This window comes from Haematobia irritans, chromosome 2 (assembly GCF_050003625.1).
Source record: "Haematobia irritans isolate KBUSLIRL chromosome 2, ASM5000362v1, whole genome shotgun sequence".
In the NCBI taxonomy this organism is placed as follows: domain Eukaryota; kingdom Metazoa; phylum Arthropoda; class Insecta; order Diptera; family Muscidae; genus Haematobia; species Haematobia irritans.
Window position 1 is genome coordinate 181,943,900 of NC_134398.1, and position 23,187 is coordinate 181,967,086.

The following is a 23,187-nucleotide window of genomic DNA, read 5'->3' on the forward strand; positions in this document are numbered from 1 at the left end:
TCTCTGTCTGACCATTTTCAAATGAATTCTCTCTTTTGCTGGCTCTAATTGTGTAAACGAACCGCTTCTAGTCCAAATTTTTGAACCGAGCTAATATCGTCATTTTTTAGGCAAAAAATCGGAAAATCGGCATTTGCTACTTTTTGAGTAAAAAATTGTCAAAATGACGATAAATCGCCAAAATTGGCAGCCCTGTCCGGAGGTCAAATCTGGGGATCGGTTTATATGGGGGCTATATATAATTATGGATCGATGTTGATCAATTTTTGCTTGGTTGTTAGAGACCATATACTAACACCACGTACCAAATTTCAACCGTATCGAAGGAAATTAATTTCGTGAATGAATCAGAAAAAAAAACAATTTTGTGTGGACAGAGCATGGGTCTATAAGAAAAGGAAATACGAAAATTTCAGATATTCTTATGCTATATATAATAGAAATAGTTTTTGATCAAGCAAATATTATATTTTTCTTTTTCGAAATATTTTTTGATCAAGCAAATATTATATTTTTCGTTTATTGGCTTAAGGAAGAAGAAAATTAATAAGAACAAAGAGGTCAACAAAACTAAGACTATATTTCATTATTTTTACGAAATTTGTTCTTAATATTTTGTATCAGTTTAGCACTAAAAACATGACACTTTGTATGCCAAAAATCTGAATCAAAATTATCGAAAGATTGGACCACAGTATAAAATCTATTCGCCAATTATTATTTTTACAATTTTGCATGATCACGTTAATAATCGTGAAAATAACAAAATTTTTTTTGACCACAATTACTTTGCTTTAAGAATTCCCCTATGTTAGCTAGACAATAATGGTTTCGTCAAAGCCACAAAATATTCAATTTATTGGTTGTTTTAATTTAACTGACCAATAATATATAACTGGCCATTTTAATATTTTTTATTTATTTATTTTTTTTTTTTTCAAATATACATAGGTTTTTATGCCTTTTTTGATGCTCTGAAAGTGTTTTAATCGAATTGAACATATTTCACTTTTCAGCTGTCATGATTGGGTAAATGGATTGCCAATGCAAACAACAGATCAATTTAAACCACAATTTCTAAATTTTGTTCAATTTGTGGTCTAATATTGGTAGATGTGTTCGATTGAATCGTTAAAATGTCAAACAGATTTTATGAATTTAATTTTTGGTTTACTTTTTTTCAGTTTTTTTTTTTTAGCATTCATCAATTTTTGTTGGCAGAAAACATATTGGGAGAAAAATATATACCAAAAACATTTAGGGGAGCTAAAATGGTGGCCTTACACCTATTTTATTAATGGAATTTAGAACGATTTCAAATGGGTATAATAATAATTAAATTCAGTTCTAAAATTTCATACAAAATATCCTTGTGGCATTGTAACTATGCATCATATCCACCCACCCACATCCATACATCCAATATCATATAAAACTGAAGACGAACAATGAAATATTAATGAATTACTCATCTCATCATTACACTCACTCATCATTCATCAAGAATCAATCGAGAAATCATTTTCAACAATGCAAGTTGAAAAAGGTATATGATTTCAATCAACCTCATTCATTCGCATAAGTGAATGCTTGATGCAACACAATGGCGACAATACCAATTCCATATGCCATAGAGGCGTATTTAAATCTCATCAATGTTAATGATTAGACAAAAAGGTGTTTGCGTATCTACAAATCATCTATAAGGATACCCACATGCAAAAGTTCATCAAATAATCATAAGTTCTAAAGGCTTGTGGAGGGAAAGGGTAATGCATAGTTGGAGTGATTGAAATGAAAAAGTATTTCATGTGCTACGAAAAAGGTTTCTTATGTCACAATTTTATTTTTATAACAAAAACATTTTATTTCTATAGAAATTTGGTCGAAATTTTATTGCTATAGAAAATTTTGTCAAAATTTTATTTTTATAACAAATTTTGTCAAACATTTTATTTCTATAGCAAATTTTGTCAAAATTTTGTTATAGAAAATTTTGTCAAAATTTTATTTTCATAGAAAATTTTGTCAAAAATTTTATTGTTATAGAAAATTTTGTCAAAATTTTATTTCTATAGGAAATTTTGTCAAAATATTATTTCTATAGAAAATTTTGAAAAATTTTATTTCTATAGAAAATTTTGTCAAAATGTAATTTCTATAGAAAATTTGTCAAAATGTAATTTCTATAGAAAATTTTGTCAAAATGTAATTTCTAGGGAAAATTTTGTCAACATTTTATTTCTATAGAAAATTTAGTCAAAATGTTATCAAAATTTTATTTCAATTGAAAATATTGTCAAAGTTTTATTTTTATAGAACATTTTGTTAAAATCTTATTTCTATCGATGGCCCGAGTTGGTGGGCCACGGGGACACCATGGTTGGGGAGGGTCAGGCCACGGCATGCCTTGGAAAACCGTCATGCCAGCAAGCCAATATGGGTGGTAACTTGTGTGGATATTAATTTTTGTGATACGTACCTGTTGGTCTTTGTGCTGTCCTCCAGAGTTGGTTGAATGTTTAGTTTTTTTGTCAGCTGCCAGAGGACTGAGTTGTCACAGCCCGGAGGCTACCGCCATCTGGAGTGAGGAACTGAGTTGACGTACGCTGGTTGCTGATCGGTGTTGCCGGCTTTTGGCTCAGTCTGTGGGGCGCGGTTCATTGGCAACTCAGTCCTCTGGCAGCTGACAAAAAAAACTAAACATTCAACCAGCTTTGAAGGACAGCACAAAGACCAACAAGTACGTATCACAAAAATTAATATCCACACAACTATCACCCATATTGGCTTGCTGGCATGCCGGTTTTCCAAGGCATGTCATGGCCTGACCCTCCCCAACCATGGTGTCCCCATGGCCCATCAACTCGGGACACACCAAATGCTACTCACCTGTTCTTCAAATCACCTTTTACCTTTTCCTTCTAATTTCTATACAACATTTTGTCAACATTTTATTTCTACAGAAAATTTAGTCAAAATTTTATTTCAATAGAAAATTTTGTTATATTTTATGTTAGCCTGATACCGAAACAGGCAATTGACGTCCAAATGCATTATATCTAATTATACAATTATTTTTCGAGCTTTTATGGACAGATATAGATTAAGGAACATGGTTAATAGATCCATTGAAAAGAAAACGCCAGATACAAATCTATACACGCCTGGACTGTACATGTTTCGGTTCGGGCGAATGAACCTTTCCACAGCCTTTAGTATAGATCTGGCTGGGAGAGATAACTCAATTTTGGGCCCTTTATGCTAACTCCTTATGGAGAAAACATTTGGGAAATTTCCTCTTACAAATTGAATCATCTTTTCTCCCACTGTACATCATCTTTTCATATAACTTACATGTCCCTTAATCTTATTTTTATTTCGTTTTGTTACATAGTAATGCAACAACACGAAATTTATTTTTAGAAAGCTAATTTGTTATAATTCACCTAAGTGGTGAACAGTCGAACAATGCTTATTGTTTCTACAGTCAACTACAACATATGACAATTAACAGAAACTGGTTTCTAGGATACAACAACAATTCTAACGCGTACATTAGTCGTGTTTTTCCTAGTTTTACGACGGGCTCATCGTTGCTTATTATATTTCATGTTAGCCTGATGCCGAAACTCCATAAGGAGTTAGCATAAAGGGCCCAAAATTGAGTTATCTCTCCCAGCCAGATCTATACTAAAGGCTGTGGAAAGGTTCATTCGCCCGAACCGAAACATGTACAGTCCAGGCGTGTATAGATTTGTATCTGGCGTTTTCTTTTCAATGGCTCTATTAACCAGGTTCCTTAATCTATATCTGTCCATAAAAGCTCGAAAAATAATTGTATAACTAGAAAATTTTGTCAAAATTTTATTTCTATAGAAAATTTTGTCAAAATTTTATTTCTATAGAAAATTTTGTCAACATTTTATTTCGATCGAGAATTTTGGCAAAATTTAATTTCTATAGAAAATTTTGTCTACATTTTATTTCTATAGAAATTTTTTGTCAAAATTTTATTTCTATAGAAAATTTTGTCAAAATTTTATTTCTATAGAAAATTTTGTCAAAATTTTATTTCTATAGAAATTTTTGTCAAATTTTTATTTCTATAGAAAATTTTGTCAAAATGTAATTTCTATAGAAAATTTTGCAACATTTTATTGTTTATAATTTAGTCAAATTTTTATTTCTAAAAAAATTTTGTCAAAATTTTATTTCCAAAGAAATTTTTGTCAAAATTTAATTTCTATAGAAAATTTTGTCAAAATTTAATTTCTATAGAAAATTTTGTCAACATTTTATTGCTATTGAAAATGTAGTCAAAATTTTATTTATATAGAAAATTTTGTCAACATTTTAATTTTGTCCAAATTTTATTTCTATATAAAAATTTTTGTCAAATTTTTATTTCCATAGAAAATTTTTTAAAATGTAATTATTATAGAATATTTTGTCAACATTTTATTTCTATAGAAAATTTTGTCAAAATTTTATTTCTATAGAAAATTTTGGCAAAATTTAATTTCTATAGACATTTTTGTCTACATTTTATTTCTACAGAAAATTTTGTCAAAATTTTATTTCTATAGAAAATGTTGTCAAAATTTTATTTCTATAGAAATTTTTGTCAAATTTTTATTTCTATAGAAAATTTTGTCAAATTGCAATTTCTATAGAAAATTTTTCAACATTTTATTGCTGTAGAAAATGTAATCAAAATTTTATTTCTATAAAAAATTTTGTCAAAATCTTATTTCTATAGAAAATTTTGTCAAAATCTTATTTCTATAGAAATTTTTGTCAAAATTTAATTTGTATAGAAAATTTAGTCAAAATTTAATTTCTATAGAAAATTTTGTCAACATTTTGTTGCAATAGAAAATTTAGTCAAAATTTTATTTCTATAGAAAATTTTGTCAAAATGTAATTACTATAGAAAATTTAATCAAAATTTTATTTCAATAGAAAATTTAGTCAAAATTTTATTTCAGTAGAAAATTTTGTCAAAATTTTATTTCAGTAGAAAATTTTGTCAAAATTTTATTTCTATAGAAAATTTTGTCAAAATTGTATTTTTATAACAAACTTTGTCATACATTTTATTTCTATAGAAAATTTGGTCGAAATTTTATTGCTATAGACCATTTTGTCAAAATTTTATTTTTATAACAAATTTTGTCAAACATTTTATTTCTATAGCAAATTTTTTCAAAATTTTATTGCTATAGCAAATTTTGTCAAAATTTTATTGCTATAGCAAATTTTGTCAAAATTTTATTGTTATAGAAAATTTTGTCAAAATTTTAGTTCTATAGAAATTTTTGTCAAAATTGCATTTCTATAGAAAATTTTGTCAACATTTTATTTCTATAATTTTGCTAAAATGTTATTTCTATCGAAGATTTTGTCAAAATTTTATTTCATACGTTTTGTTTTTTATTGCTGGTTTATTCTTCAATCATATTTGTTGTTTCGATCTCAGCTTAAAACCATTGCATTGACTAAACTACAAGAGTAGCTTAACCAATGGAGGAAACGAATGTTTGTCAAATGCATTTGGGCAAAGCCCTATAGACTGCAAAATGGTTGGATGGAAGCACGTTTCGGAATTACCGCATTCCTCATCAGCATCCTCTACTTGCAGCATTTTATTGACAAAATTTTCTATAGAAATAAAATTTTGACAAATTTATCTATAGAAATAAATTGTTGACAAAATTTTCGATAGAAATAGAATTTTGAAAAATCTTCAATAGAAATAAGATGTAGACAAAATTTTTTATAAAATTAAAATTTTGACAAAATCTTCCATAGAAATAAAATTTTGTAAAATTTTCTATAGAATAAGTTGATTTTTATAGAAAGTTGAAATACCTCTTAATTCGACAGGAATGTTTTGCAAAATCTACGAAAACATCAAGAATTTAACCAATCTGCCAAATATTAAAAAATCTACCAAAGTTGGTAGAATTCTACCAACTGTGTCAACCTATGAGACCAATATTTTGATGTGTTACAAACAGAATGACAAAGTTAGTATACCCCCATGGGAGTAAGATGCTCCCTATGATGGAGAATATAAAAAGTTGCGATTGAAATGAAAATTATATAAATTGACATCTACAGGGTGGGTGTAAGCAACAAAAGAAATTTTGGTTCTATAGAAAATTTTGTCACAATTTTATTTCTATGGAAAAATTTGTCAAAATTTTATCTCTATAGAAAATTTTCTCAAAATTTATTTCTATAGAAAATTTTGTCAAAATTTTATTTCTATAGAAAAGTTTGTCACAATTTTATTTCTATCGAAAAATTTGTCAAAATTTTATTTCTATAGAAAATTTTGTTACAATTTTATTTCTGTAGAAAATTTTGTCAAAATTTTTTTTTCTATAGAAATTTTTGACAAAACTGTATTTGTTTTTGAAAATTTTCTCGAATTTTTAGTTGCTTAGACAATTTTGTCAACATTTGATTGCTATAGAAAATTTGGCAAAATTATATTTCTGTAGAAAATTTTGTCAAAATTTTATTTCTATAGAAATTTTTGTCATAATTTTATTTCTATAGAAATTTTTATCAAAATTTTATTTCTATTGGAAATTTTGTCAACATCTTATTTCTATAAAGATTTTTGTCAACCATTCGTTTTGTTTTGTTATTGTTGGTTTTGTTCTTTAAGCATTGTTGTTGTTTTTTTTATTTCAGCTTAAAACCATACATTGACTAAACTACAAGTGTAGCTTAACCAACAGAGGAAAAGAGCTGAAATAAAAAAACAACAACGATTTTTGTCAACATTTTATTTCCATAGAAAATTTTGTTAAAATTTTATTTCGATGGAGATCTTTTTAATTTTTTACACTGTTTGGAACTTCAATGGCTTTGAAACTCAATCTCATTTTTCAATATGTATTGCTCCCATTCTCGCTATTCTCAGCTGCTGGGGAAGTTTTCTGCCACTGGTCTTTGGATTTCGATCAAATCTGGCCTTCGCTTTTTGGATCACGTTTGGTGTTGTTGTCTTTTTTGTCTACTTTTTATATGAAATTTTACTAAAAATTAAATTCTTTTTTCCACGTAAAAAAAATTGTCATCACCCTTAAAACGTGCCTGACACCTTCGGTTCCCAAAGGCCAATTGGACGTGAACGTGAATCTATCGTAAAAGATATTAAACACCGGCATAGACATTGTTACATTTTGCAATCACACATAGGCAGACAACCAAAGGCTTAAAGATCATCCCAGCGGGAAATGGAAGCGACGTGGAATCGATGATGGAAGTGCTGTCCGGGTAGCTATAAGGCCTGGGCGCTGCATTACGTGTTCATTTCAAAATAACATTGGATTGGATTGGAGGCCAAGGCCTTGCCTCTCGCTTCTATTCGTATGCCTTCTAGAGGTGGTGTCGTCGATGCCATGTTATCAGGCCTTCATACTAAGTACAAAAATCATGCCTTCCAAAGAAGGCCCTCAAAAAGGCCTGGACAGGAAGGCATAAAAGAAAGCGTGTAAAAATAAATATTTTGAAGGCAAGGTTGTCTATGAACTGAACATTTGCCCTCATACCTTTTACGTTAGAATTTAATTTGACTTACTTTTCCTATACAGTTTATCTTATTTTTGTGATTTTAATATTTACCTCAAGTGTATTTTTATTTTTCTGCTCCGTCGGGATTTGAACCGGGGTCCTCGTTATTGATAGTCCTACACTCATCCACTGGCCTACGAGACATTTAAGTGATGTGGGCACCAAAAGGTAAACTTAAGCTACACGTGAGGTCATTCCGCGTTCCCTTCTCTTGGAAGTGAACGTATAATGGGTATCGGATCTTTTATATGTTACAGAGAATGCCTTCTAGAAGGCCAAAGTTAGGAGTAACTAGAAATAAGTAAATTAATAGCTTGGCAGCCAACAAAGAATTAGTATGAAATCCTTTTTATACCTGACGTCACAGAATGGTATTGGGGGTATAATAAATATGTCATTCCGTCCGTAGCACAACAAAATATCTATTTCCGACTATATACAGTGTATATATACTTGATTAGGGGAAAATGAAAAGTCGATATTACTACACCGAAAAAATCCGTAGTTGGCCGAACGCTAAATTTAACTTATTTTTATTGCACAATAATTATTGATAACTATTGATTATTTGTTTGCAGTTAAATTTTTTTTTCGAAATTTTCCACATCACAATGAAATTTTCGTTGTTTGTAAGTATGTCTCAAACATTTTGTAAATTCCATGTGAACTAAAGCAAGCATAAATTCCATATGAACTAAAGCAAAAGAAAATTTTCGTACGATTCCAAAAAATAGAATGAAATGCCAATGATTTTGTCCTTATTTTTAGTTCGTTTTTATACCCTTCGCCACTACTGTGGTACAGGGTATAAGATTGTGCATTTGTATGTAACGCCAAGAAGGTCGTTTAGTATACCGGTCGTCTTAGAATTAAATTCTGAGTCGATTTAGCGATGTCCGTCTGTCTGTATATGTAATTTTGTGTGAAAAGTACAGGTCGCAGTTTAAATCCGATCGTCCTCAAATTTGGCACAGAGTTTTACCTTGGCTCAAAGATAATCGCTATTGATTTCGGTTCAGATTTAGATATAGCTGCCATATATATTTATCACCGATATGGCCATAATTGACGTATTTATCAACTTATTCGCAAGGCCGAATATTTGGGGGCTCTCGTCAAACATGCAAAATTATTAGATATAGCTCCCATATATATCTTTCGTCCGATTTGGACTTATATGGCCTCAAATGCCAGAGTTTTACCCTGATTTGCTTCAAATTTTGCTTAAGGAGTGCGTTTAATAGTATTGTTAATTATACCAAATTTAGTTGAAATCTGTTCAGATTTAGATATACTTCCCGAATATATCTTTCGACCCATTTCGACTCATATACCCACAGAGACCAAAGAGTTACCCCGATTTACTTGAAACTTTGCACAGGGAGTAGAATTATGGTTCTGGATATGCGAGCGAATTTTAATTGAAATCGGTTCAAATTTTGATATAGCTCCCATATATATCTTTCGTCCGATTTTTCGTCATATGACCACAGAGTTCAAAGTTTTAGTCCGATTTACGTGAAATTTTGCACAGGGAGTAGAATTAAAATACTAACCCCCATTTTCATGAAGCTCCGTTAGTGATCCGTTAAACCGTAGTATGGCCATAGCTGCCATTTTGCCTATATATTCCATATGTCAGTTAGGAACTTAACTGCCCAAAAATTTTCAGTTAAAGTTAACCGGAGAGCAGATATTTGCAATTTATTTTCTGTTAACTGGGAGTTAAAGCCTAACGGAGCTTCATGAAAATGGCCGTAAGAATGCATGTCAAATTTGGTTAAAATCGGTTCAGATTTCTATATAGCTTCCATATATGCTTTTCCGATTTGGGCAAAAATGACCAAAATACCCACATTTTCCTTATAAAAACTCCACTGCTAAGTCGAAAACTTGTAAAAGTGACTCAAATTTTCCTTTATTTCTAATACATATCTATCGACCGATAAATCATAAATACACTTTTGCGAAGTTGCCTCAAAATTGGTTCAGATTAAAAGGTTTCCCATATTTTTTTACTAACATAGTGTACCATCCCAGGGCATTAGCCGACTTAAATTTTAAGTCTATAGGTTATAAATTTTGTTCAGATGGAGTCAGACAAAAACCTTCATATATAGCGCCCAACACATTTGACGGATTTGATATAGTGTCGAAAATGTGGTTTTACAAAGTGGTGCAGTGTATAATAGAGGCGGCCCCACCCGACTTTAGACTTTCCTTACTTGGTTTTTACTAACATTGTTGTCCGTCCGGGTCATAAACCAATTTAAATTTTGAGTCTAAACATTTTGTGAATGTTAAAAAAAAATGCCCAAATCGGTTCATATTTAAATATTTGTATATGGGAAAATAACATAAACCTTTATATAGCTCCTAACAAATTTGAAGGTGTTAAGATATTGGCATACTTAGTGGTCAAGGGTATAATATAGCCCGCCCGCCCGACTTTAGACTTTCCTTATTTGTTTAATATGAGAATGAGTTAATTCGTGTTTTCCTATTGGACTTTACGATTCACATTAAAAATATTTTCAATTTCATACCGTGAAACAAGTTGTCAAAATTACTGGAGAGAATGGGCGAGCTGATCTATCAAAGACAATTTGTTTGCTTCTTTAACTCCAAGGAAAAAATATTGCTTTTACTTTCACCTAAAGTCAGATTCAATTTCACGAATTAAAGATTTGATTAAAACTGTCTGTAAAACTGAATTTTCGTTCTTATAACAACAATGTAGGTCCTTCTTTTTCCAATTCCCAAAGAAGGCACAGAATAATGTGTGCGGGCATTTTTTAGAAAGGAAGTGCAAGGCATTATAGAATGCATGATAGGAGAAGGCATATGGGAAGGTGTTAAGGATCCCAAAATCATGGGCTAAGAAGGCATGATTTTTGCGGTACTTCGCAATTTTCCCGCTGGGATAGTACATCAATGGGTTCGTACACCCACTACACACACACTCTCTATACATACGTGCCTGAGAATAGATATGAAGTGATGATGGAGTTTAGAGTAAGTGGCAGCATTGCTGGATGCAGTCGTATGCTGATGTTTGCTGCTTTTGTGAATGCTGATAGTGATGGCGATAATGAGGATGTCAAATTTTAGATTGTCACACATCATACATCTTAAATGGAACGAACATACAAACACACTATATAGACTGATACATTTACTCTAAATTACACACACACACTAACACAGAGACATTGTGAATATACAACTAAGTTTGAGAGAGTGTACAAGGTTAAAAATAAATTAAATTAATCGATCTGAACGTTCAGAATATAAACATACACACACTCTCTCTCTCTCTCTCTCTCTCTCATAAACACCCATATAAAATTCATATGGCATATTACAGTATATTGTAGGTGTATATCCAACGAGTAAGGAAGTGGGGAAGGATGTGTTTATTGTGTGTGAAAGCATGTTGAAATTTGTGATGCATGAAAAGATGCATTCATGCCAAACATGTACGCTTGCAAAAGCCACATTAATGTCATTAATAACTATGACAGTAATATTATCTTAGTGTGTTTGTATGGCGTATACCTTGAGGCCACATATACAGATGACTAAAACAAGCCATGATACAAAACTTCAAACAATCACAATTCGTATACCTAGAATGTGAAAATGAGAAGTTATAGAGGGAAAAGTAGATAAAAGGGTGATACTTGTATTATTTCAATGCTTTTGGAAATAGCATATTTATATCAATTTTTTACTACAGCAAACAAGTGCAGGATATTTATGCCATACACTTTTCAGAAACTACCATTGGAAATATTCGAGTACACGCAAAATAGTGAAACTATAAATTGTACTCCGTGTGCAAAATATGGAGCCACTCAATGATAAACTCTCTCATCTTGGGCCATAGAAGTGCCAGGCATCAGGCAAAATCGGAATGTTATTGACAACAAAAATGGACTTGTGTCAAAAATTTAAAGCGTGTATCCTAATCGGCTTTAAATTTTAATCTATTCCGATTTTTCATAATCGATACCGATTTTTCAATCAAATCTTTGATAGTAAAAAGTGGGTTCACAGCACGGATCCCACAGTTAGTAGAATTCTACCACAAAACGGTAGATTTTTTATTGTTCGATAGATTGGTAGAACTCTTGAAGTTTTGGTAGATTTTGCAAGGAGGTAATTCATAAATTTTCTATAGAAATACAATTTTGACATAATTTTATATAGAAATAAAAATTTCACCAAATATTCTATAGAAATAAAATTTTTTACAATATTTTCTACAGAAATAGCATTTTGACAAAATTTTCTATATGAATTAAACTTTGACAAAATTTTCTATAGAATTAAAATTTTGACAAAATGTACTATAAAAATGAAATGTTGACAACATTTTCTGTAGGAATTAAACTTTGACAGAATTTTCCATTAAAATCAAAAGAAATAAAATTTTGATCACATTTTCTATAGAAATCAAATGTTGATATATTTTCTATAGAAATAAAATTTTCTATAGAAATAAATTTGTGACAAAATTTTCTATAGAAATAAAATTTTGGTTTGGTATTGTTGGTTTGTACTTCAATCATATTTGTTGTTTTGATCTCAGCTTTAAAACCATTGAGTTGACTAAACTACAAGCGTAGCTTAACCAACAGAGGAAAAGAATGTTTGTCAAATTTATTTGGGCAAAGCGCTATAGACTGCAAGATGGTTGGATGGACGCACGTTTCGGAATTACCACATTCCTCATCAGCAACCTCTACTTGCAGCAAAACTATCAACCAATTATCAGAATAAATTCGGGTTAGATCACTAAACACAAAGAAAACCACATTTGAACCTTCCGACCTTTGCCGCAAGTAGAGGATGCTGATAACGAATGTGGTTATTCCGAAACGTGCGTTCATCTAACCATCTTTCTTTGCCCAACTAAATCTAACAAACATTCTTTTTCTCTGGTGGTTAAGCTACTCTTGTAGTTTAGTCAAAGCAATGGTTTTAAAGCTGAGATCAAAAAAACTAATATGTGATAAAATTTTAACAAAATTTTCTATAGAAATAAAATTTTGACAAAATTTTCTATAAAAATACATTTTTGATAAATTTTTCTATACAAATAATGGTTAGCATGCCCGCCTTGCATGGGTTCGATTCCTGCTTCGACCGAACACCAAAAAGTTTTTCAGCGGTGGATTATCCCACCTCAGTAATGCTGGTGACATTTCTGAGGGTTTCAAAGCTTCTCTAAGTGGTTTCACTGCAATGTGGAACGCCGTTCGGACTCGGCTATAAAAAGGAGGTCCCTTGTCATTGAGCTTAACATGGAATCGGGCAGCACTCAGTGATAAGAGAGAAGTTCACCAATGTGGTATCACAATGGACTGAATAGTCTAAGTGAGCCTGATACATCTGGCTGCCACCTAACCTAACCTAACCTAACAATTTTTCTATAAAATTTTGACAAAATTTTCTTTAGAAATAAAATTTTAACAAAATTTTCTTTAGAAATAAAATTTTAACAAAATTTTCTATAGAAATAAAATTTTCTATAGAAATAAAATTGTCTATAGGAATAAAATTTTAACAAAATTTTCCATAAAAATAAAATTTTAACAAAATTTTCTATAAAAATAAAATTTTCACAAAATTTTCTATAGAAATAAAATTTTGTTAAAATTTTCCATAAAAATAAAATTTTGACAAAATTTTCTATAGAAATAAAGTTTTGACAAAATTTTTTATAGAAATAAAATTTTGACAAAATTTTCTATAGAAATAAAATTTTGACAAACTTTTCTATAGAAATAAAATTTTGATACATTTTTCTATAGAAATAAAATTTTGACAAAATTTTCAATATAAAAAAAAATGTTGACAAAATTTTCTATAGAAATAAAATGTTGATAAAATTTTCTATGGAAATTAAAAAAGATTCTTTATTTAATTTTTTAGTAAAATTTTCTCCCAATTTTTGTAGATTATTTTTGGCTCGAGTGAAAACCGTGGTTCACAGACGTACAGACTGACATCAAAGCCAAAGACACCATGTACCTATCACGTTTCCTTCAGTTCTTTTCACAACTTTTTGGATTTTCCATTAATTTCTAGCTGCCTTTATTTTTACTAGAAAAATAATGAAAATCTAATTTATTTAAGATATACCCTACTGTTGCGGTTATTCACATACAATCCTGTCTTTTACCAGGTATTAACCATTCAATGTATTTTGGTGATATATACATATGAAATTTTGTATTATTTATTAATAAAACTTTGGATAATGACCATCCAAGGCAAATAAAATACAAAGGATTGAATTAGAAGACGAAATCAAACGTTCTGAAGACTCTCAAAAAGACTCATTGCTGTGGTGGGTTAAGATCATTTGGTAGGAAGTCTAATAAAAATCTAAAAAGATTAAATATTTGTACTAACCTTTCCCCTCTTTAAAATACTATAATTTAGAGAAATATGATCATATAGCTCCTCGCTATTACAGATTCATATTTAGGTTCTCTACTACTATATTTTATTATCCATAATTAAATTTAAATAACTTATCACCATTAAAGTAAAAATAACTGGCATAGTCCTTATTTTAAAGGTCACATTTGCATAAACATTTTCACTTCATGGGCATATATCTAACAGACATGTGTAGAGTGTTACCACAAAAACCACAAGAGATATGTTTTTGCTACCAATGAAATTTATAAGAATTTTACATGAAATGCTTGGCAAAATTGTGGCAAATATATTATGCAAATGAAGTTTAAAATTGTCAACAACATATAAATGGCAATGGTAAGCATCTCATTAATAAATTTTATTAAATTTTGGTAAGAATATATTTTAGAGAATATTTGAATTTATACAAACCCCCTAAATGAAGGGGGAAATAATTTAAATCAAGTCTTTGGGCCATCAAGCCCCTCAGCAACATAAATGCATAGAGTTCAAAATCTATAAACAAGACCTAAAAGGCATTTGGTCTTTGAACTTTGTTTGTATTCCAAAAAAACTTCACATAAGGGAAAATAATTTCACACTTATTTTGTGTTCCCGAGATAGCTTGACAACCAAACAGATATGCTATTGCAATTTTTTTTATTTTATTTTAAACATACATTTGAATAAATTAACATTTTTGTTTAACATCTTTGTCGGCAGTAATTTTAGATGAAAATGCTAGGCCCCACAAAATAAAAAATAAATTAAAAAGCTTCTTTCAACCCATAGCTTATAGACACAGAGGACGATTTTCATGCCCGTATCCTTGCCATAGAAAAAAACTGGCAGGCTTTATGTACAAGTGGCACAAAAAAACTGATGACATCATATGAATATGTGTGAAAATAATGTCAACAGCTATCTGAAACCAGGATAGAAATTTGTTGCTGCCATCGGCAACTACAAGAGGCTGTGCAGGCAATATCCAAGACAAAGCATTTAGAAAAAAACGAACGATGCTTTTATGAGTCTCACATAATCACACACCTCGTAATGTCTCCCTTGGTATTTGGTTGTTTAAACAAAACCCCAAAATGGCAGAAGCCACCAATTAAATCCAAAACACTTAAAAAACGACTAAGGCAATGTCATTGACAACGGAGAGTACTACAAGGGCTATGCTGATGAGAAGCATTGGAAGTGACTTTATCATGATAATTTTCAGCAGTAAAAAAAGACACCTGCCCAATAAAGGTGCAGGACTAAATTTTCTATAGAAATAAAATTTTGACAAAATTTTATATAGATATAAAATTTTGACAAAATTTTCTTTAGAAATAAAATTTTGACAAAATTTTGTATAGAAATAAAATTTTGACAAAATTATAGAAAATTTTGACAAAAATTTCCTACAGAAATAAAATTTTCACAAAATTTTCTATCGAAATAAAATTTTGACAAAATGTTCTATAGAAATAAAATTTTGACAAAATTTTCTATAGAAATAAAATTTTGACAAAATATTCTATAGAAATAAAATTTTGACAAAATTTTCTATAGAAATAAAATTTTGACAAAATTTTCTATAGAAATAAAATTTTGACAAAATTTTCGATATAAATTAAATTTCGGCAAAACTTTCTATAGAAATAAAATTTTGACAAAATTTTCGATATAAATAAAATTTTGACAAAATTTTCGATAGAAATAAAATTTTGACAACATTTTCTATAGAAATAAATTTTTGACAAAATTTTCTATAGAAATAACATTTTGACAAAATTTTATATATAAATAAAATTTTGACAAAATTTTCTATAAAAATATTATCTTGACAAAATTTTCTATAAATAAATTGTGACATAATTTATAGAAAAAAATTTGGACAAAATTATAGAAAATTTTGACAAAAGAAATCAAATTTCGACAAAATATTATGTAGAAATAAAATTTTGACAAAATTTTCCATAGACATCGAAAAATCGATCAAATTTTTATAAAAAAAAAATTGACAAGATTTGTTATCAAAACAAAAATCGTCTATGGAAGAACATATCAACATTTTTTAATAAAAATAATCCAGCAGTATCTTTTAAACAAAAACAAAATCCTAATATTTAAATGTTAGGATTCTAAACAAAAATTTCGATAACTCAACTTTGCATTATGTGAAGTGGCAGATGATATATTAACAAAATCAAATATGATTTGTCGCTCTTATTTCTAAAGTGTTTTACGAGTTCTAAAAGATTTTTTTCCGTGTCATAGGATCATAGAATTAATTAAAAATAAAAAGAATCATCAAAAACATTCTCATCTTTGATGTACACTCCTCAGTAATGCTTTGAGACTTTCCCGAATTTGCAAAACTTTTCTCCAATTTGAAGATGAAATATTTCTGCTAAAAAAAAAATTTTCAACAATATACCTCCAATGCTTGTTGAAAGCTAGCAAAGGAGTTTTTCTTTTCACCATATAGAGAGAGAGAGAGGTAACCATGAAAATGATAGCAGGAAAATATAAACGAGCAAAATGGCAAAAGATAATTTAGACAAAATGCTTAACAAATGAAACTTAATTGGATCTGCTATTGAAACCTAGAGACACATCCGAGTAGACAGAGGAAATTATGATCCATTTACTGAGTATGAAAATGGAAATGTATGGAGGTCCATGTACATTACCATTTTGCTGGGTTAACGTGATTTTTTATTTCATTGCTGGAAGGAGTACTTGGCTCATACTAAACGAGTACATTAAAATACTTGTATTCTTACAATGAAAGGCCTTTTTTACTGGAAGTGGTAGAAGGCATTTATATACAAAATATTATTTATATATAATAAAATTATTGGGTAGTCAAAAATTCTTTTTTGAATTTATCAAGAAATTTCTATTACTTTGATATATATAATGAACTTTACTGAATCAAATATATACCATTTTGGCCGATCACATTTCTCACACTGCCGAAATATCAGTGCAATTTTGTTTTCCGGGATACTTTAATTTCGTATAATGTTTTTTACGATTATAAAAGTTTCATATTTGTATGAAACGTAAATCTATACGTTTCATAAAAAAAAACTAAATCACAAAAATCTTTAATATTAAACCTTTTTAATTGTTTTGTCAACATTTTATTTCTATAGAATATTTTGTCAAAATCTTATTTTTATAGAAAATGTTGTCCAGATTTTATTTTTATAGAAAATTTTATCAAACTTTTATTTTTGTAGAAAGTGTTGTCCAGATTTTATTTTTATAGAAAATATTGTCAAAATTTTATTTTTATAGAAAATATTGTCCAGATTTGATTTCTATAGAAATTTTTTTCAAAATTTTATTTTTATAGAAAATTTTGTCAAATTTTGATTTTTATAGAAATGTTGTCCAGATTTTATTTTTATAGAAAATAATGTCCAGATTTTATTTTTATAGAAAATTTTGTCAAAATTTTATTCTTAAGTAAATTTTTTTTTAGTAAATTTTGGCATACTTTAATTTCTGTATTAGTCCAATTCGGAAGAACATAAGTATGAGAGCTATATAAAAATCTGAAACGACGATATTACCAATTGTACTCCTTATGCAAAATATCAAGCAAATCAGCGTAAAATTCTGGCTTCTGGGGCACGAGGGCACGAAACTGGGAGCAAATTTTACCAAAAAACTACCAAACCAGAAATCTTATTTTGCAAAATTTTATTTCCATAGTAAATTTTGTCAAAATTTTATTTCTATAGAAAATTTTGTCAAAATTTTATTTCTATAAAAATTGTTCTAAAAATTTTATTTCTATAAAAAATGTTCTAAAAATTTTATTTCAATAGAAAATCTTGTCAAAATTTTATATCTATGGAAAATTTTGTAAATTTTATTTCAATGAAAAATTTTGTCAAAATTTTATTTCTACAGAAAATTTTGTCAAAATTTTATTTCTACAGAAAATGTTGTCAAAATTTTATTTCTATCGAAAATTTTGTCACAATTGTATTTCGATAAAAAATTTTGTCAAAAATGTTATTTCTACACAAAATTTTATTCCTATAGTAAACTTTGTAAAAAATTAAGAAAATTTTGCCATACTTTAATTTCTATATTGGCCCAATTCAGACGAACATAAGTATGGGAGCTACATAAAATCTGAAACGATTTCAAATTAAACACCTAGGTTAGGTTAGGTTAGGTGGCAGCCCGATGTATCAGGCTCACTTAGACTATTCAGTCCATTGTGATACCACATTGGTGAACTTCTCTCTTATCACTGAGTGCTGCCCGATTCCATGTTAAGCTCAATGACAAGGGACCTCTTTTTTATAGCCGAGTCCGAACGGCGTTCCACATTGCAGTGAAACCACTTAGAGAAGCTTTGAAACACTCAGAAATGTCACCAGCATTATTGAGTTGGGATAATCCACCGCTGAAAAATATTTGGTGTTCGGTCGACAAAGGAATCGAACCCACGACCTTGTGTATGCAAGACGGGCATGCTAACCATTGCACCACGGTGTCTTAAACACACTTGACGATATTATTACTTGTACTTCTTATGGATTTTTAAAGAAAATCAGCGTAATCTGGCTTCTGGGACACGGTTGCCACACGAATCAAAAATAATCTGAGAGAAAATTTTACCAAAAAACTACCAAACAAAAAATCGTATTTTGCAAAATTTTATTTTTATAGAAAATTTTGTCAAAAATTTATTTCTATAGAAAATTTTGTTAAAATTTAATTTCTTTAGGGGATTTTGTCAAAATTTTATTTCTTTAGAATATTTTGTCAAAATTGTATTTCTGTAGCAAATATTGTCCAAGTTTTATTTTTATAGAAAATTTTGTTAAAGTTTTATTTCTTTAAAATATTTTGTCAAAATTTTATTTCAATAAAAATTTTTGTCAAATTTTAATTTTGTTAGAAGATTTTGTCAAAAGTTTATTTCCATAGAAACTTTTGTCAAAATTTGAATTCTATAAATTAGGTTAGGTGGCAGCCCGATGTATCAGGCTCACTTAGACTCTCTTATCACTGAGTGCTGCCCGATTCCATGTTAAGCTCAATGACAAGGGACCTCTTTTTTATAGCCGAGTCCGAACGGCGTTCCACATTGCAGTGAAACCACTTAGAGGAGCTTTGAAACCCTCAGAAATGTCACTAGCATTACTGAAGTGGGATAATCCACCGCTGAAAAACTTTTTGGTGTTCGGTTGAAGCAGGAAGCGAACCCACGACCTTGAGTATGCAAGGCGGGCATTGTAGTATTTCAATAGAAAATTTTGTCAAAATTTTAAAAATTTTATCAAATATTTATTTCTATAGGGAAAATTTTGTAAAAATTTTATTTTTATAAAAAATTTTATTTCTATAGAAAATTTTGTGAAAATTTTAGTTCTATAGAAAATTTTGTCAAAATTTCATTTTTATAGAAAATTTAGCAAATTTTATTTCTGTAGCAATTTTTGTCAAAATTTTATTTCAATAGAAAATTTTGTCAAAATTTTATTTCTATAGAAAATTTTGTCAAAATTTGATTTCTATAGAAAATTTTGTCAAAATTTGATTTCTATAGAAAATTTTGTCAAAGTTTTATTTTTTTTTTAATATTTTGTCAAAATTTTATTTCAATAACAAATTTTGTCAAAATTAAATTTTGTTAGAAAATTTTGTCAAAATTTTATTTCCATAGAAACTTTTGTCAAAATTTTAATTCTATAGAAAATTTTGTCAAAATTTTATTTCCATAGAAACTTTTGTCAAAATTTTAATTCTATAGAAAATTTTGTCAAAATTGTATTTCTATAGAAAATTTTGTCAAAATTTTATTTCTATAAAAAATTTTGTCAAAATTTTATTTCTATAGAAAATTTTGTCAAAATTTTATTTCTATAGAAAATTTTGTCAAAATTTTATTTCTATAGAAAATTTTGTCAAAATTTTATTTCTATAGAAAATTTTGTCAAAATTTTATTTCTATAGAAAATTTTGTCAAAATTTGATTTCTATAGAAAATTTTGTCAAAATTTTATTTCCATAGAAAATTTTTCAATATTTTATTTTCATAGAAAATTTTGTCAAAATTTTATTTCCATAGAAAATTTTGTCGAAAGTTTATTTCCATAGAAAATGTTGTCAAAATTTTATTTCTAAAGAAAATTTAGCAACAGAAAATTATGACAACAGACGCTGTGTCGTTAGGTTCTACTCAATAGTGGGTGTAATATTTTTGTTGTTTTCTCTTTCAATGAAAAGACGAAATATTGAATAAAAAAATAAATTAAAAAATACAGACCTCGAGCTCGTTTCAATCAACAATTCATTAATTGCAAAAATTTTATTTCTATAGAAAATTTTGACAAAATGTATTTCCATAGAAAAATTTGTCAAAAGTTTATTTCCATAGAAAATATTGTTAAAAATCTATTTCTATAGAAAATTTTGTCCAAATTTTATTTCTATAGAAAATTCTGTCAAAATTTTAGTTGTATATAAAATTTTGTCAAAATTTTATTTTTATAGAAAATTTTCAGAGGTTATTTCTCCTCTTTGCAAAATCTACCATAACATAAAAATATTCTAGCAATCTAAAAAACAGTAAAAAAAATATACCATTTTTAGTAGAATTCGACCAACTATGGGGCGAAAAATATATACCAATAGGTTTCTATTCTGGCCCAAAACAGAAACTTGTGCCACAGTGGATTAAAATTGCCGACTGGATTTTAATTACAAAAATGTGTTCACAGACAGACGGACGGACAGGTGCAATATTGCCAACGACACCATGTGTCTATTGTGTTAATTATTTTTTTGTTTTTTAATTCCCCGAATTTCCTCCTTTAAAAAGGCCTTGTTTTAAATCCCTAATTTACCCCTCTCTCACATTATAATCAATTACTGCTATTGTGTTATGGTACATGTGTGTTTGTGTGTGTATATGGGGGGGGCATAAGTATCTCTCTATTTAAATATATAATCTCCAACATGTTCGTGCTTATAGACCTTGTTCAGAGGATAAAGAGCAACAACAGCAACTGTCTCTGTTTTTTTGTTCTTTGTTGTTGTGTTGTTGGCTTATTCGCCCCGTTTGTTGAGAGAGATGTGATTATGGAAATTATTGCTACTGTCGTTGGCAAGCTTATATTTTTTTTATCGTTGCATGTTTGCCTGGTTGTTTTGGTAGACCAGACTATCGGTATGGATACAGGTGCTGATATGAAATCCTAAAGACGATAGGCAAAGAAAGGAGTTGTTGGAGAGTGTATTTCATTTTTATCGTTTTGATGAGGTAATTTAACAAACACAAAAGCATGCATCAGCAACATTGGTAGTAAAAAAAGGGACAAAAGACAACGCAAACGAAGGAAAGAGATGGAATGTGACGGTAATATAAATTTAAATAAGTGATATTTAAGGAAACATTTTGCAACCAAATGGCTTGGTGACCAACCAAGCAAATCATATGAGCAAACGAAATTATACACTGAAATAAATAGCTTGATATTTATAGGGTGGTACTGCAACAATCTTTAAATTGCAGGAATTTCTAAACTGCTCACTTCTTACTTCTTTTTCTATTAGTTTCTATATCTACAAAAATAGAATTTCGAAAATTTTTCTATGAGAAACATCCCAATAAAATGTTCTTCGAAAAATTTTTTAACTAGCCAGTATTTCGTGTCAAAATACAATCGACAAATTTTATATGGAAAAAATATTTTGAAATTTGTTTATATGTATACAATTCGCCATATTTACCACTTTCCTTTTCTTTGAATTTGTATATATACGAAATTAAATTTTGATAAAATTATCTATAAAAAAAACACTATCCATAAAATTTTCTTTAAAAACGAAAAAAAAAAAAACTGAAAATGGCAAATGTTTTGTTTTAAAATAAAACCAACAAATTTGAATAAGATTTGACAAAAAAAATATATGATATATAAATCGCCATATTTTGAATTTTTACTTTATTTTTCTTTAAGCTTTTATATCTAAGAAAATAAAATTTTGGGGGAAATTTTCAATAGAAAAGTTTCATACGATTTCCTTAAATAAATAAATAAAATTGGATAAAATATTATATTAAAAAAATTTAAACAAATTTTATATAGAAATAAGATGAAAAGAAAATGTTTTGATAATATATAAATAAGGGAGACCACGACTTTGATCATATTAAACTTTCAATAAACACATGAATATCGTTAAAAGGAATTTTCTTTCCACGCGTTTCATTCCTTTCAGTGTAGGAAATGATTATGATGGTAGATTCACCTTTTTGACATAAATTCAAATATGCCAACAATCTGACTTTAACTAACATATATTGTGTGAATTTGCGTGTATGTTTTTATACCCTCCACCATAGGGTGGGGGTATATTAACTTGTCATTCTGTTTGTAACACATCGAAATATTGTTCTAAGACCCCATAAAGTATATATATTCTGGGTCGTAGTGAAATTCTGAATCGATCTAAGCATGTCCGTTGGTATGTTGAAATCACGCTAACTCCCGAACGAAACAAGCTATCGAATTTAAACGAGGCATAAGTACCTAGCAAGAAAATTTGGAAGTTCTTCCAAAAGCACAACTTTAAAAGCACTTCCAGAAGAAGTACTCCCAATGATGTTCTTCATTTTAACTACATAGGAAGTTCTTTTCATTCTATTTTTATGACATGTTTTTTCATATTTTTAATGGGTAATTTTAACTTTTTTTTGTTTCAAATAGGTTAAAAGCAGAGTAAGAATTCATAAAATGGTAGGAATCATTTAAATTTTGTCGAAAAACAATCCTAATTCCAATCTGAAAAAATTTTGAATTTTTGAAAATATTTGTAGTCAAACGTTTCCGACAAGCGTTAGAATCCATTAAAATTATAAAAAAAAATATAAAAATTATTTATTTGACAAAATATAACAGAATTTGTTTATTTACATCCAAAACATTGAATTCGGATCACACCTAAAGAATTCAGTGCAACGGTCGTTGAAAAGGAGGACTTCCGTCGTATGACAAGCCCATGTTAAATTCATCGCTTCTGCGTCAATTTTGCATCACTTCCGTATCCAAAAAGAACATTTCATTACTTTTTTTTGGCGACGCTTTTTTTGCTGGGTATATATAGCCCCCATCTAAATCGTTCCCC

General features: G+C 28.9%; 1 protein-coding gene across 6 annotated transcripts in view; it reads right to left on the reverse strand.

Annotated features, from left to right (window-relative positions):
• The window catches only part of bru1 (bruno 1), a 618,688-nt gene that overhangs the window by 5,565 nt on the left and 589,936 nt on the right, over nucleotides 1-23,187 (reverse strand). The gene's annotated exons all lie outside the window — the stretch shown is intronic.